Source organism: Camelus ferus, chromosome 22 (genome assembly GCF_009834535.1).
Source record: "Camelus ferus isolate YT-003-E chromosome 22, BCGSAC_Cfer_1.0, whole genome shotgun sequence".
NCBI lineage: Eukaryota > Metazoa > Chordata > Mammalia > Artiodactyla > Camelidae > Camelus > Camelus ferus.
Window position 1 is genome coordinate 8,411,456 of NC_045717.1, and position 16,597 is coordinate 8,428,052.

A 16,597-nucleotide genomic window follows, 5' to 3' on the forward strand; every position below is an offset into this window, starting at 1 on the left:
GAAAGTTATTTTGATGGAAGGTTAATTAACTTCTTAATGGAATGGTTTCTAATATAGAAATCTTTAAGCTTCATACTGACTAGGATATGGCTTTTGTATTTCTGAAATAGAGGCTTTTTATTATAATGATTCTTTGGCACCATGGAAAAATTCTGACAAGAAAGACTGATGATCAAATATAAAAATCTGACTAAAGTCACTTAAAGAATTTATAATTACCTTGGTCAAACAATTTTATTAAACACCATCTGTCAGACATCTGGCAATTAGGTAGTGCACTACTGACAACTATGATTTGCATAGACTCTGAGAGATCATTGTGGAAACGAGGACTTCTCTGACCATGACCCCGCCTGAGGTCCAGACTCACGTGTCCAGCTGCCTCCTGGACCCCACCCCCACCCCACATTAACGTCCCCATTTCAGAAACCAAGTTCATCAGCATAGCCACACCAGACCTGTCTCTCTTCTGATTGTTTATATCCTGTGTAACTGGTAATATGACCAGACTCTGTGCTGCAACTCATATGCTGGAATCCCAGCTCTGTCACTCACCTAGCTGTGCAATTTGGAGCAAGTTACTTAACCTTTCTAAGCCTCAGTTTCATGAAGAAAAAAGTGTCTAACCTTTATTAAGCACTTAACTGCATGCCAATCCCTCATTGAACACTTTACATGCATTATCTCATTTAATCCTCAAAGTAACCCTATGAAGTAGGTAACATTATTATCCCCATTTTTGCTAATAAGTAAACAAAGGACAGAGGGGTAAGACTCCTTATGACAGCTGTGAACTATTGTGACTGCCTGTGAGTGATATCATCACCGTCCACTTCACTCTCCCTTTCACTGCAAACGGTCATCTCAAAAACGGCTCTTGGATCTGCCCTCCCCTCCATACCACTATCTGGTCAAGATCCTCCTCATCTGAAACTTGGACTTGAGCTCTCTGCCTCCACTCTCGCCTGCTTCCAGCCTCTTCATCAGTGTTACTTTCAGGATGCTTTGCCCAAGCAATCATGGCCTCCTCACATTTTGAAGATAAGCTAGGAAAAATAAACAAAGCAGTTTTTGGTAACTTGGGAGATTTTAGCATCTTTGTGAAAGCCTCAAGAGCAGATCAGAGAAATCCATCTGGACCCACGTTCAGGGAAATGGCAGAAATCTCTTTCCCAAAGGCACAGTGGAAGGGAAAGATTTTACTGTCCATCTTTCTCAGAATCATAGATTTGATTTTGTTACAGTTCGCTAACATGACTGTAGTGTTTATTAAATATTGATATATGTGTTGCTTCAAAGTCACTGTCCCAAGTGCCTGAGCTGCCCTCCTCCTACTCCTGACTTGGGAAGCCTTCAGTGGGCACCACTGGGGTCAAATGGTGCCTGCCAGCTTGTCCCCTATAGTGTGAGATGATGGGCCCTCATCCCTGTGTGTCTCCCTGACTCTTAGCCAGAGTGCACGGGGACCCAGGGAAGGGAGACATCTGCCTGGAGGTAGTACTGGCATGTCAGTAGGTGAATGGCAAGGGTCTCCCGACTCACCCTCCACTGGTGTCTGCCATGTGGAAACCTTTGGAAACTGCAGCCTCCACAGTACAACTCAATATTTTTATCATTATCTCTTGTGTTACTCATAGCAGTCATGGCAAATAGCTTCTAGGAGCGTGTTCTAAGCAGTCTAAATAGTCTGGAGCTAAAACTTGTACTTACCTAACTTTTTCTTACTGGAGGAAACTCCAGGTCCCTATCAAGACCAGAAAGACTCTAGGTAAGAAGGACATAAGCGCTCAGAAGGAATTAGCTACACTACAGGAAGCAGCAACAGCAACCACAGAGACAACCTGTAGATAAGGAGGCATTCAAATAATTCTGCCTTAAGGTAACAGTCAAATCTCTAGAAGTGAACGTGGGAGCCGGGGCTGGAGATGAGGGAAAGTCAAAAGCTTTCCTGCTAAATAGGGTTCACTCTATTCCATTAAATGTTAATACCCTTAAGCCTTACTGCTAATTAATACTCCACAGGGCTACCAGGGGGATCTGTCTAAACTGCACGACTAAGATGTCAAGGTCCTACTACACATCTCTCAGTGCATCCTCCACACCCTTTAAGGTACTAGTTAACTCCTCTAAGAGTATCATCCAGACCTCTCATGATCAGATTCTAGCTCTCCTCTACAGCTTCATTTCCTGCCTCCTCTGCACCGCCCCCTTCTTCACCCACACTTCCCCGTACCACACACACACACACAATCACTCTATACCACGTGACACTGTACGACAGAGGTGGTGTCTTGCCACACAGAACTGTTTGAAGTCTCCTGAAAGTGTCACCAGTTCTCGTATCTCTGTGTGCTCTCGTCCATCCTCCAACACCACCCCCCTCCTTACCCTCCAGGCTAAGCTGCCCTGGGAAAACATCCTTGGTAACCACTGTTCACCTCCCAACTTCTCCTCCAGTTAGACAACCCTCCTGGGTACCCACAGCAGCCCATTCCCATGAACTGCTATCCTTACTCTTTAAATGCCTGTTCTGTCCAGAAGCTCTGGGCAAATCTGGCAAAGCTCATCCTGCAAGTATAGTGACATCAACCCCGTTCCTTGTCCGTGTCTGATTAGCACGGGCTGATTCCTCATCTGGAGACACCCACATTCAGAGGTCCAGACCCAGCAGTCCAAAGGTCAAATCTGGAGGATGATCTATTTGTTTACACAAGCACATTTGATTCTCAAAGTGTTTACTTTTTAAAAAATTGCCAACAATTAGCAATCGAGGAATTTCACCCAAACTTCTAGTTTTTCTTGAAATACATGTGAAGATCTGGCAATTAGGGTCTGCGTTTCCACAAGGCAGAGATCAGCTGAAAGGAACTTTAGCTGCTGTTCTTTAGCTAGAACATGCACTGTAGTTTGCCACAGTCCCCAGCACTCCCTCTTCTCTTCCCAATACTGAAGCTGAGTCTCAACTGCCATTTATCATTAAACTTACTCTGTTGTTTTTCTTAAGGTAAAGACAAAAATTTAAAAACTACTTCTGGAGCTCGTGTTCCATCAAAAGTGGAAAAACAAGAGAGACTGGGAGGATATACATTTCAGGGGTCATGGGAGCGGGTATGTATGTATATAGCTACAAAGAATTGTCTTAGATGTAGGTCTGTGTCAAAAGAGTTCTTTTTAAGCTGCTATAATAAATAAACCCAGTTTACTTCACTCATTTAAGATGCCTGCCTAGTCCCTGTAAACATCTGAGCTGTGACCCCTGGTGGGTGTATTGGAAAAGAAGGTGGCTCACATTTCCTGGCCAGTAAGGAGCTTTGTGTTGGGTGATAGCAAATCAACCCAGTCAAGTCCTCTCGTTTCAGAAGTATAAATGGTCGATGTTCTTGGGGAAAGCAAATTGCTAGTACCAAGGGTGCCTCTTGGACAGTCTCAGTCTTGGAGAAACCCAGATCACAGCAACTACATGGCTTAACGGGAGACAATACATTCCTCATAAGCACTTGTGTTCTGGCAATACGCCTCCAACAGTTTGGGAGTGTCTCTTCCCTAAGAAGCCCGGCGCACATCGGCTTCCCACGCGGTGACTGCTACTTAACGTCCACCCACCCCAGAGAAGGAGGGGGGTGCTCCTTCCCTTCACAGACGTTTATTGAGAGCCCTTCATGTGAAAAACAGTGTGATAGGCATCAAGGAAATACTCTGGTGAACAACACAGACCAGATTCCTCCTCTCATGGAGTCTAGAGCCCACCAGGGAAGGCAGAAGATCAACAAGTACACAATAAGGTTTAACAGAGGAAATAAATGATATAAAGAGTATATGAGGGGGAGGGGGTAGAAAATGGAGACTGAGGGAAGGGCTCCCGGAGGAAGTAATATTAAGAAAGGACACTTGGAAAAAGAGTGTTCCAGGAAGGAGTAAAAACAAATATAAAGGTCCTGCAGGGAGAACGAGTTCGAAGCATTTGGAAAACTAAATGGGCAGTGCTGTGCGACTGGAGAGACTTGTGGTAGGAGGTGAGTTTGGAAATTAGGGAGGAACTAGAGCATGTAGGGCCTTGAAGACCGTGGCAAAGAATTTGAGTTTTACTCTAAGTGAACAGGGAAGTAAGAAAGAGACAAGCAGCCCTGGCGCTCACAGCTGGGCTGGGGTGTCCTCCTGTTGAACACCAACAATTTCCCAGAACATTAACGTCACATAAGGCTAATGTGTGGCCATGATGGACAAAGACAAAAACAGGACCACTCCGTAATTATGACAAAACACAGAAACAATAGGGAACATTATATAAATCACAAAAATGACCAAACATCTCCCTCTTATGGTTAATGTGAGTGACTGCTGTTTTCTTCTTTCCATTTCAACTTTAGCTTCATTCTAATCTTTCATTCTTTTGGATGAGATTTATTAATATATCGAATCTAGAATTAAACCTGCTTCCTTAAACACTACCCAAATCATCAACACAAGTCCAAATCCTGTAATACAGTCTTTTCTAACATCCTCTTACTGAGACACTCTATGGCTCCCCATGGTGTATGGTCACAAGCAATAAACCCAGCTTACTGCACTTTAGGTGTGTTGCTGGTGGTCTTTTGATGGAGGGCGCTACCAAATTATCACTGCAGGATTTCAAGTAGGAGGTGATGTAATCTTTTTGAAAAAATTATTCTCCTTGGAAAATAAACTCTAAAGGTCAAGAATAGAAGCAACAAGACCAGTTCAAGACCGTTTCAGCACCCAGGGAAAGATGATGGTAGACTGGGTCAAAGTAGGGGGGCAAAACAATCGAATTCAAGATACACTTTAGATGTGGTGTCATCAGGACTTGCTGGTGAAGTGGATGGATGCATAGATAGACATAAGTAGACAGCCAAAGTCAGAGACCCAAAATAAAATTAACTTAAACAATACAGAAGCCTATTTCTTATCACATAAAGTCCTAGGTGTCATTGCACCTCTGCGAATTTAGCAGGGATGCAGACTCCTTCTTTCTTGCTATTTCACCACCCCTCAGGTTTACAGACATTAAGGGCCTGATCCAGGATGGCTTGCCACCACTGTTCCCATGCCAGCCAGCAGGAAGGGGGATGGGGAAAGAAGAGGGCATGGCTGGCAAGTAGCACTCGTCACTTTTGCTAAAATTCCTTTGGCCAGGATCACGTTCCACGGCCACATCTAACTGCAAGGAAGTTTGGGAAATTTCCAGCTTTTATTCTGCATGGCCACATGTCCAACTAAGTTGTCTATTACTGTGGAAGAATAGGGAAACAGCTGTTGAGACAGCGGAATGGAAAGACAGAGCCTGGCTGGAGTTTGTTAAGGAGAGAATATAAGATACATAAGATAAGAAAATAGAACAGTGAGTATAAGCAACTCTTTGTAAAGCATTTTACTGGAAAGTAGAGCAGATAAATGGGGTGGTAGCTGGAGGAGACCACAGAATGAAGAAGAAGTTAAATGAGGTGTGGTGACCACGGAAATGTGCCATTCAGATCTCCTACTGTGAAGAACATAATTGACTATGGTCCCAGGTGCTATGTTCTGAAAATCTTTCCTCCACAATCACACCAAGACTGTACACTTCCACGGGCTGCTCACAGCCAGTGACCAGGAGTGGCAGGGAGAACAAGGCAGGCATGTTCCTCCATGACACAGGACTCCTCTGACCAGCAATTTTGGCTTAAGGACTCCTCCTGGGCATTGCCAAAACTCAGAATTGCAATCCAATACAAAACCTTTCTTCGTCCCTCCCTTCCTTCCTTCTCAGCTTCGCAGAGGTGAAATCTGCATCATGATCCGACGGCTCTCCCAGTCTTCTTCCCATCTTCTCTCACAGGTGGTCTGTGAAGGAAATGCTCAGATACATTTTTTGCATATCTAGTTCTGTCTTGGAATCTGCTTCTTGGAAAACCTGAACTGATGCAAGAGGAGATGTTGGGGCATGCTTGTAACCTGATGAGAATCCCGGCATGATCTAAAAGTGATCGTCTTAAGGGAGACAGGTCATTACAGGAGACAAGCCCTCGAATATATGAGATGCACTGGGAGGCATGTCTTTAGATGGGGGTACACAGAGTCAGCTGTTATTAAAAGGGAAAAGACAGAAGACCTGAGTGCAGATCCAGGTTAATAGGAACATGTGATAGAAGGAAACAAAGGTAGTTCTTTCTCTCTGTTTCAGCATACAATGAGAGGTAGTATTGTGAGCTGGGTGAGAGCTGAATTCTGGAATCAGCCTGACTGGATTGGAAGGTGAATTTCTTCAAGTATTTGTGTCTGTGCGTGACTTTGTTTCAGTTCCCTCATCTTGAAGATGGAGCTATTCTGCAGCACCTACTTCAGACAGTTGAGACAACTAAGGGAGTTGATACCCAAGAGCAGGCAGAGCATTAGAATTTAGCCCGTAAACATGAAACAAATGTTAATTTTTATTTTCTCAACTAAAATATAAAGGTCATCAGCTGAGACTAAGGAATGAAAGAAGGTAAAGGAAAGAAGTGAAAGTTCATATTGAAGAACTGAAAATAAGCACTCGCTGGTCGTAAGATTAAAGTGAGAGAGTCAAGATGATTGAGTGGTTTTCTTCTGCCACATTCAGCTATTTGGGCACAGACATAAATTAGGTCAGTGATTCGCCACTTTGGCTGCAATCAGGATCACCCAGGGAGCTTTTAAAACTTAACTAATATCTCAGGTCCTCCCCACCCCACCCCATTCTGATTAATGGGGTCTGGGATGGGAGCCCAGCAGACTTTTAAAGACACCCAGGTGATTCTGATGTGCAGCCAGAGCAGAGAAGGACCAGGATGAGGGAGGGAAGAGTTTCACTGAGTTGGGTTTAGCTGAAGTTTGGGGTTTTTCCAGGGGAATTCAGAGGAGGAGCGATCAAGAGAGGGATTAGTTACGGACAATAAAATCTAAGGTTAAGGGAAAAAATTAAAGGCTTTCATGATGGAGAGTGAAAAAATGGTAGAGTCCAGGGCTTGGAGTGCCCACTGGAGTAAAAAGTATTACTGTGGGAGGGACCCTTTGAGCAGAGGTAACTCATGATCATGTATCTTTAACCCAAATGCCAAACACACTTACTACCCTCAAATGTTCTACTATATAAACAACAACACAAAAATTTAATAGACGTACACCGTCAGAATTTTTCTCTCTTTGATCACTCTTTTTCAAATTCTAGCCTAAGGAATTATTATTTGACTCCAATTAACCTAAGGTGCTTTTGTTCTAAAAGGATCAGATTTTTGTCCTCAAAGGATCACTGTGCTAGAAGTTCAGTTATAGAGGACAAAATCTACTCTACCTATATGTTAATATAGGTGGGAAATCGTGTATTACAGAGTATTAAGTGGATCACAAAACTGATAAAGGAGTTGAAGCAACCGATACTGGATTTCCAGGACTAAGTTATGACCAAAGCTACACTGTGGAACTGGGCTTAGCAATTCTTACAACCACCATGGTTGATGTCCTCCTTTTGCGGTAAATAAGCAAGATAAAGAACAAAGGAAACCACCCAGTAACAGTGGTACCTAATATAAACCAATGCAATCTTAAGTCATTTGCCTACTGCTACTTAAGTGAGATAGAAAAGTGCAAATAAGGGTTAGAAACTATATTTTATTGTGCAAGGTGTCTATAAAGTCAAGAAACTTGGAGTAAGCTTGAAGAGTTATTGGTTACTTTGTCAAATAAAATGCTCAATATATTTTTCTTCATCATCTTGTTAACTTTTCAGGTGGGGTGCCTTTAAATTTAAGACAATAGGTCCAATTGTTAATCCAAAAGATGCACAATAAATAACATTTTCCTTGTTATACTTCTTCCAGGTTATCAATTAGACCCATTGCTTAAAATTTAGAATATTTCACCTGAAATTTTATGGAATATATTATTTTTAAATGTACCTAATATACCATTTAAACATAAGCTTATCCTGTTCCCCAACTTTGTGGACAGTTTGCATAGTAAAAACAGCTCAGGCCAGCTCTCTTCTCCTCACTTTTAATGCTTAGAACCAAAATGAAGTTATTAAAAGAAAAGATGGTTTCACAACCAGAATCTAGAAGAAATGTGGAACAGATGATTTATGGTAAAGAATTCACTGTAACCAGATAGGAAAAAATATTGTTTCAAAGGGCTGTGTCTTCAGCTAATATGCTAGAAGAAATCACCTTATTTTGGTTTTAAATTTCACCATTCTTATTCTCTTTTGAGTTATTCTTTGCTGGTGTTTCTTTTTAGTTTCTGTGACTTTTCTTTGTCCTCTTTTTCTGTATAAGGTATCTCTCAAGGCTCACAAGAAGTATCATTATTAAAAAGAATACTAGACGTGGGGTCAAAATTTCTGGATTAAAAAAAGAAAATTACCTTGGCTTAACAATATATCTGAAATACATTTAGAATTAACATTTGTATTGGGTGGAGCTAGGGATCAAGATTAATTTCCCCCTGCATCATCACAAATCAGATGAGCAAATGTGTTTGTCTCTGTTTATGGATTCTTTTTCTCTTCCTTTGAAATAGGTCTCTGTGTTTGCATTTATATCACACTGAATTAATTATCATCTTATAACAGGCCCCTGTATCTGTTAGTAAAAGTCCTCCACCTTTTTTCTTCTTCAAGATTTTCTTGGATATTTTTGGCTTTTTGCATTTCCATATACATTTTAAATCAACGCGTCATGTTCCAAAAAAAAAAAAGCTTGCAAGGAGTTTTATTGAAATTGTGTTGAATCTTTAGAGCAATCTGAAGAGAAGTCATGTCTTTATTATGCTATATTCTGCCATTTATTTAGACCTTTATCTCCATGATGTGTTGAAGTTTGCAGTGTGGACGTCTTCTACATCTTTTTGTTGACTTTATCCCTAGGCATATGGTATAATTTATGCCATTATAAATAGTTGAATTTCAAATTTTTCACTTCTATTTGTTTTTACCTGGTATAAATTGGTTTTTAAAAATTGATTCAGTACTCAATATTACTAGTTTATCTACAAAATGTTTTAGATTTTCTACACATGCTGTCGTATCATCTGCAAGTAATGACATTTAAAAACTTCTAACTTTAACATAATTTCAGACTTACAAAAGTTTCAAGAATATTTTTAAAAACCTGTAGACTCTTTACCCAGATTCTCCAAATGTTAATATTTAACAACATGTGCCTGATCATGTCCCTTTCAACGTGTGTGTATATGCATATGGATGTATGTTTTTGTGAATCATTTGAGAATAAAGTGCAGAACAAGACGCCCTTTTGCCTTGATATACGTCACTGTGCATTTCTTAAAAATAAGGGCAGCACAATTATCAAATTCAGGAAAATAACACTGACAAAATACTATCAGCTAATCAAGTTCTCATTCAAATTTTGCCAGTTGTCCGCTTAATATTCTCTATTGCAAAAGAAAATTCCATGTGGCAAGCTGTATTCACTTGTTACATGTCTCTTTAGTTTCCTTTAATCAGGATCAATTCCTCCACTTATCTGCCATTCCTGATCTTGGCATTTTGAAGAGTACGGGCCAGATATTGAATAGAATACCCCTCATTAGGGTTTCAGGATGTTTCCTCATGATTAGATGCAAGGCATACCTTTTCTGGCAGGAATACCACATTCGTGACCTTATGTTTTCCTCACTGCTTTATATAAGGAGGCACATGCTATAAATCTGTCTTCTTACTGTCATGGGTAAAAACCCGCTGGAGTCCCTGGGAAAAACAAGATGGAATCTAGATAAGGGCTAATCTCAATCTAGTTTCACTTGCCTACCGGGGGCAGCGTGCAGAGGCCTTGGACCGAACACATCGGTTTACAGTTCTCAGTGCAGAACCACTGTGCCCAACACTCCAACTTGGTGAGCCGTGCGCAGAGGCACTGAGAATGACAGCTCAAGCCAAGATAGTAACGGTGCACCACGTGCAGAAATGCTACGCCCGGCACTCCAGTCTGAAGTGAGCACCACGACTGTACCGACACACAAGAAGTTCCCCTCTCCCTCCACAATCGAGAACCGGCCAATGGCCTGTCGAGGAGAGTGTGTACCCTAGAGCTCACACCTCTCCATTCTTTGCTCACAGAACAGAACTTTCTTTTACTTCTGAACTGAACTTGGTCTTGTTCTATTGGTTCAAACGACACTAGGCAGGAGGATCCTTCATGGGCACTAGGCAGGAGGATCCTTCTTGGGGACCAACTCAGGAGGGTCGGTAACAAATTTTGGCACTGCAGGTGGGATGGACCATGACCTCTTCGCCTGTACCTGTCCACTAGGCTCCAGTGGGAGGATGGTAGCCTTCGGCCAAATTCAGAGCAACTCTGCCCCGCAACCTGATACCCAGGTGTGGGGTGTGGTCTGTACACAGTGTAGCCCCCAGAGTCATCTGGACTGCACCTCGTTGACAGGATCACACTGTGACATTGTTGGGGATCGAGGACTGAAACTCATGCTTGTCTGCCCACTGCCTCTGGCTGGCCTGCCCACAGCACTGAACACCAGGACTGTGGGGACCTGTGGACGAGAGGGAGCCACGCCGTCTTGCCCACTGTCTCACCAGCAGTGCTGTCTTTTGACCCCTGTAAAAGGCGGGAGAAGCTGTGCCAGGGCTTGCCCTCCGCGACAACCTCTGGGCGTCAACAGTACCACTCTCCATGTTCACTTTCATTTGGCAAAGGAAAGAGGCCAGCCCCACGAGCCAAGAGGCGAGACCAAGAGAAGGCCCAGGTAATAAGGACTGCCTGGCAACACAGAAACAGGATGCTCCATTCGCTTCAGGAAAAAGCACCAGGGACGCCCAAGTGTGAAAGGGTCCCAAGGTAGGTACTCAACCTCTTCTGGTCAGCACTAATTTCTCTGAAGTGGGCTGGGGAGCCCTGTGAACCACTAGCAAGACCAGGAACCCCACCAGCAGGAAGTCCTGTGAGCTGCCGGCAAGAACAGGAAACACAGCACCCAATCTCTCCTCTGATCTCTTTTCCTTCTAATGCGGGAAAGCACAAGAACAGGCATTCACAGAGCTGCTAGACAACCCAGTGGTTACTATAAAAGCCTGTCACACTAAATCCTTCCACGTTACTACCCACGGACACAGGGCCCTTGGAACATGACTATATATAAACAGTAGTCACAGTCTATTCCAGTCTTCCTAACTGACCTAGGAAGTGAGCCTCTCCCAGATGCAGAAAAGGATGGGAGTACTTTTATGAGGGAGAGAAAAAGGCTGGTGGGATATTTAGTAACTTCCCAGATACATGTCACAGAAGCAAGGAGCCTACCCCTGGGTCTTCTGCCCCAAAGGTGGAGCTGATAGCCCTTACCGAGCCTTAGAGCTCAGGATGGGGAAGATCTTAAATGTTTACACAGATTGCCGGTAGATGTATGCCATCCTACATGCACACGGGGCTATTTGGAAGGAAAGAGGTATGCTTACTGCAAAGAATAAAAAGGTGAAACAAGACTTAAGCATATTGAAGCTCTTAGAAGCAGTACAGCTTCCAAAAAAAAAAAAAAAAGTGGCAGTGATTCATTGTAGGCATTACCAAAAGGGGGGTGCAGACATAATAAAGGGAAACAACAAGGTGGACGCAACAGCCAGAAGGGCAACCCTAGAACCAGTAACTTGGCAACTTCCCCTCATGCCCCAAAGGCCAGATCCATTCAATTATTCCCCAAACTACACAACGGACAAGTTAGACAAAGCCCGAAGATGGGGCTTCAAGAGACCTGGGAGGTCATGGGTGGCTAGATAATGCACATGAGCAATACAGCTTTCCCCAGACTTCAGCTTGTCAAGCAATCAAGAGAGACTCATCAAGGAACTCACTCCAGGAGGGAAACCCTACATAACTGGTTAGTTGAGGTCATGGTAACTCCTGGCAAGAAAAGTATTATCAGTCAGATAGTTGAGATTTGCCCGGTCTGCTCAATGAACAATCTAACACCAGGTCCCCCAGAGGCCCCCAGATGAGGACCACTCAGATCAGAGGGACTTATTCTAGAGAAGACTGGCAGATTGATTTCACTGTCATGCTGAGAGTGCCTGGCAATTTCACGTATCTCTTGGTGGTAGTAGACATATTTTCTGGGTGGATAGATGCATTCCCCACTTAAGCTGAAAAGCAGCTAAAGTGACTAAGGTGTTACTGACAGAAACAGTCCCCATGTTCGGGTTCCCAGGATCCCTATAAAGGGATAATGGTTCAACATTTGTGTCTCAAATGATAAAGGGGATAACGAATGCCCTGGGCATAAAATGGACCTTATACTCCACCTGGAGACCCCAGTCATCAGGGAAAGTAAAAAGACCCAATCAGACCCTGAAATAGGCCTTAAGCCAATCTATGTCAGAAAACTCAACAAAATTGGGGTAAGTTGCTTGTGATTTCCCCGCTCTGCACGCAGTCAGCCCCAAGGGATAAGTTAAGTGCATATGAAATCAGGCTCTAGAGAAAGGGACACCTTAATTCTCTTACAAATGGACATAACTCAAGTATGCCCTCCAGGTTGGATAAACCAGGAAAGCTCTCACGGAATATAGCAACCAGGTGCTGCCTGCATCCACGGACATGGCCCCACACGCGTTTCAGCAAGAAGACAGGGCGTACTTAAAAACCTGGAGAACCAGCAGCCCACAAGACACCCTGGTAAGCACTGCCATTGTGCTGTCTCCCCCCCGACCCCAGCCCCTGCCCTCCAGGACACATTTACCCTAGTGCTTGCAAAACGAGGGCCCTATACTTCCAATTTATACTTCCCATCTAGGGAATTAAAATGTTCCTCAGCACCGTCACCCTGCGGTAAACAAATTTCTTCTATAATGTGACCAGAGATATGCAGGAAGGATGGAACTTCACTGATTGTTGGATCTGTCATGCCCAACCTGAAACAGGAAAGGACCACCAGACATATTTAAGAGGAACTCCAATAACCGAGGAGGAAGCACTAAATACCACCCTCCTTTCAGCAGGTGATAAACTGTAAACAAGCTGAAGTCCAGCTGGTCCCAGCTGTGACCAGCACCAACAATACATGAAACAGGCTGTCCAACAAGAGAAAACACAATTCAGTTTGATATCTGGGTGTCCCAACAGGACCCTAAATATACTCACAAGGAGAGAACATCAGAGCACTGACCCTTTGAGGGCTCTAGCCAATGGCACAGGGCAGATGTGCTTACAAAGAGGACACACGTTCTTGGGTAAACCCCCAAACACAAAGAGGGGCTGGGCATCTCAATGCATAGAGAGCACCAAGGTGAGGGGCTATGTCACCATAAGAACTTGGGACAAGAAGCAAACTTAGAGATTACAATCGGACGGTTACCCACAGGAAAAAGCCACGCCGCTCCAAAAGAGCCCCAGGACTATGAATCACAGGAGTCATTGCACTCATAGGGGTGCTAGTGATCCTGGCCTGGGGGAGCGATATACAACACTGTCACCATAGAAAAGGTACAGCCACGGTGGCAACAATGGCCAGTGAGACTGGCCTCGACTTCAAACTATTAAAAAAAAAAAAAAATTGACATGTGAGGTAGGCCAAACCTTTAAACCTCGCACAAAAATCTGTTGACTCACTGGCCAGTCAGGTACTAGACAACCGAACTGCCCCAGATTATCTGTCAGCCGACCAGGGAAGGGGTCTGCGCACTGACCAATACGTCATGTTGCTTTTACATCAGCGCAAGTGGCCTGATTGGGGAAAGTGCAGACGGGCTATTGGAAAAAGCAACTTGGCTAGCAGAAGCCAGCCAGCCAGCCTCATCTGGCAAAACAAACTCCGAGCGAGGTAAACAGGCTCTCCCCAGTCACTTGGTTTCTACCTTTCCCGGTCCCCTTAAAGACCGTTACTCTCTTGCTAGTATTTGTGCCACGCGCCTTAAATTGGTGTCCTTTGTCTCTGAAAGATTATAATCTATAAAACTCCAAATGGTGGATGCACAGTCAGGAGTTAGGCTGGTGACAATCAAACACATCTCAAGATCACTCGGGAGAACTTCTGCTCCTCTCAGAGGCTATGACGTCACCCAAACTCAGCAGGAAACACAGAAGACAGACGGTCACCCTTTAGCGCCCGGCAAGAATGAGGAGCAGGACGAAATATGAAAGGGATTTGTCACCGGCAAAGCCCACTGGGGTCCCCATGAAAAATAAGATGGAATTGAGGTGATAAGGTCTACCCTATTCTTCAGGGCTTGGTCTAGTTTTACTTGCCTGTGGTGGGCTGTGTGCGGAGTCATTGCACCTAAAGGCCGAGTCAGCGTTCCCAGCGCAGAAGCGCTGTGCAGGACTCCCCCACCGGGCTTGGCGAGCCGTGTGCAGAAGCCCTGTGCCGACGCCGGGACTGGGCTCGGCGGGAGCTCCATGCAGAAGCCCTGTGCACCGACGCCCGGACTGGGCTCGGCGAGCTGTGTGCAGAAGCCCTGTGCACCGACGCCGGGACTGGGCTCGGCGAGCCGGTGCAGAAGCCCTGTGCCGACGCCGGGACTGGGCTCGGCGAGCCGCGTGCAGAAGCGCCGCGCACCACACCCCGGGTCAAGATGGCGGCGGCGCGCCGTGCCGCGCGCACAGATGCTGCGGCCCGCACGCACCGCTGTCTGGGGTGTCGTGAGCAGCGCGGCTGTGCCAGACGCAGGAACTCCGCCCCGCCCTTCGCAGAGGGGAGGCCCATGAAGCAGCCCCGCCCAGGGCCTTTCGGGAGAGCCTGTGCTGCAGACCTCCGGCTCTGAAGTTCCTTTGCTTCTGAAGTGAACTCAGTCTCCTTTTGGCTCCAACGACTTCAGGCAAAAGGACCCTTGTTGGGGACTGACTTGGGAGCGTCGGTGACATCACTGGTGATGTTAACTTTCATTTATCATTTGTTATTTATCATTCATTAGGGTGCTGTCTTTTAATTTTTTCATGTAGAGGTTACTAGTTTTTCCATGTAAAGGTTACTAGGTGTAATTATTACGTATTTGTGGAGAGATACTCTACGTAAATATTCTATAACTTATACTTTTAGCCCACCGGTTCTAGCATCTATTGATTCTTTCCTGAATCACATGCTAAGTTACCAAATAAAGATTGTTTAAATTCTATCAATCTTTCCACATTTATTGAGATTCTTCTGAGAAAAAGCTTTGCCTTCATTATTTATTCATTCATGCATTTATTTATTTAAAACAACATGGGCTCATGGTTTCTTATTTTACTCTATAGGTTATAATCCATTACTATTATTTATTTAGATGTTCGAATTGTCCAAAATTTGGACAGTGGGAGCCACTTCAAGCTGACTCCCATGTCATTTTGACACATGCTCTTCCTTCTTTGAACATCTTGATGAGGTATATTCCCTCTGTAACTATACCCAGCTTTTTGAGTTTTGTTTATCATGAAAGGATGTTGAATTTTGTCAAATGCTTTTTCTGCATGTATTGCAGATGATCATATAATTTTTATCCTTCATTTTGTAAGGTGGTGTATCATGTTGACTGATTTGCAGATACTGAACCATACTTGCATCCCTGCAGTAAATCCCACTTAATCATTGTGTATGCTCCTTTTAATGTATTGAATTTGGTTTGCTAATATTTGTTGAGGATTCTTGCACCTATGTTCATTAAGGATATTGGCCTGCCATTTTCATTTTTTATCAAATATACTTTTCCCCCTCTCCCTCCCCTTTCTGGGGATTCCTATTATGCACATGTTGCTGTGTTTGATAGTAGTGTCTAGTAGGTCTCTTAAGCTCTGTTCATTTTTCTTCATTCTTTTCTTTTTCTGTTCTTCAGTCTGAATAATCTCAATCGGCCAAATCTGTCGTTACAAATTTTGCTGAACTACGGATGTTGTTTCATACCCTTATTCATTGAACAGCTATTTCTTCTACCTGTAATGCTATTCTCTGCCTTAGGAAACCTCTGAAGCAATCTTAGCTTAGAAATAATGAAAACATAAAACCCCCCAGAGGCTGTTTCTTGTTTCCTCCTCTGTTCCTACAGCACTCTGTATATTCTATTACAACCTCTACCACTTCACTTTTTTCATCATTTACTAACACTTGTGACCTTAGACAAGTTACCACCTCTTTGAGACCTTGATTTCCTCATCTATAAAATGAGGATCTGTAAAGTAACATATAGGTCACAGAGAGGTGGTAATACATGAGGGCTTGGCACATTAGATTTATTCAAATGTTAGATATAACTATTATTGCTAGTAATACCGCACTACCACTACTCATCTATGTGGGTCTATTAAACAGTGAGCTCTGAAGGTTTGTTTGCACCACTAGCACCTAATGCTTGATGAAAATTCAGTGTTGGAAGGAATTGACCTACATTCAATAATATGCAAGGAATATGGTCATTTGTTATCATCCTCAGGTTAAAATTATTTGTTTTCTAGTGCCTTCAGCTACTTCTTTTTATTATTTAATATGAAATTTCTAATTTCCTTAGAACATGCTTTTTGTAGCAATTTAAACTTAAAAGTTTGTTATTTATTTATAAGTGAGAGGCAATTTCCTTTTACTTAATATATTTCAATAGACTTCTCTAAGTAAGCCACTGTGATAGTTAAGTATATGTCAACTTGACCAAGCC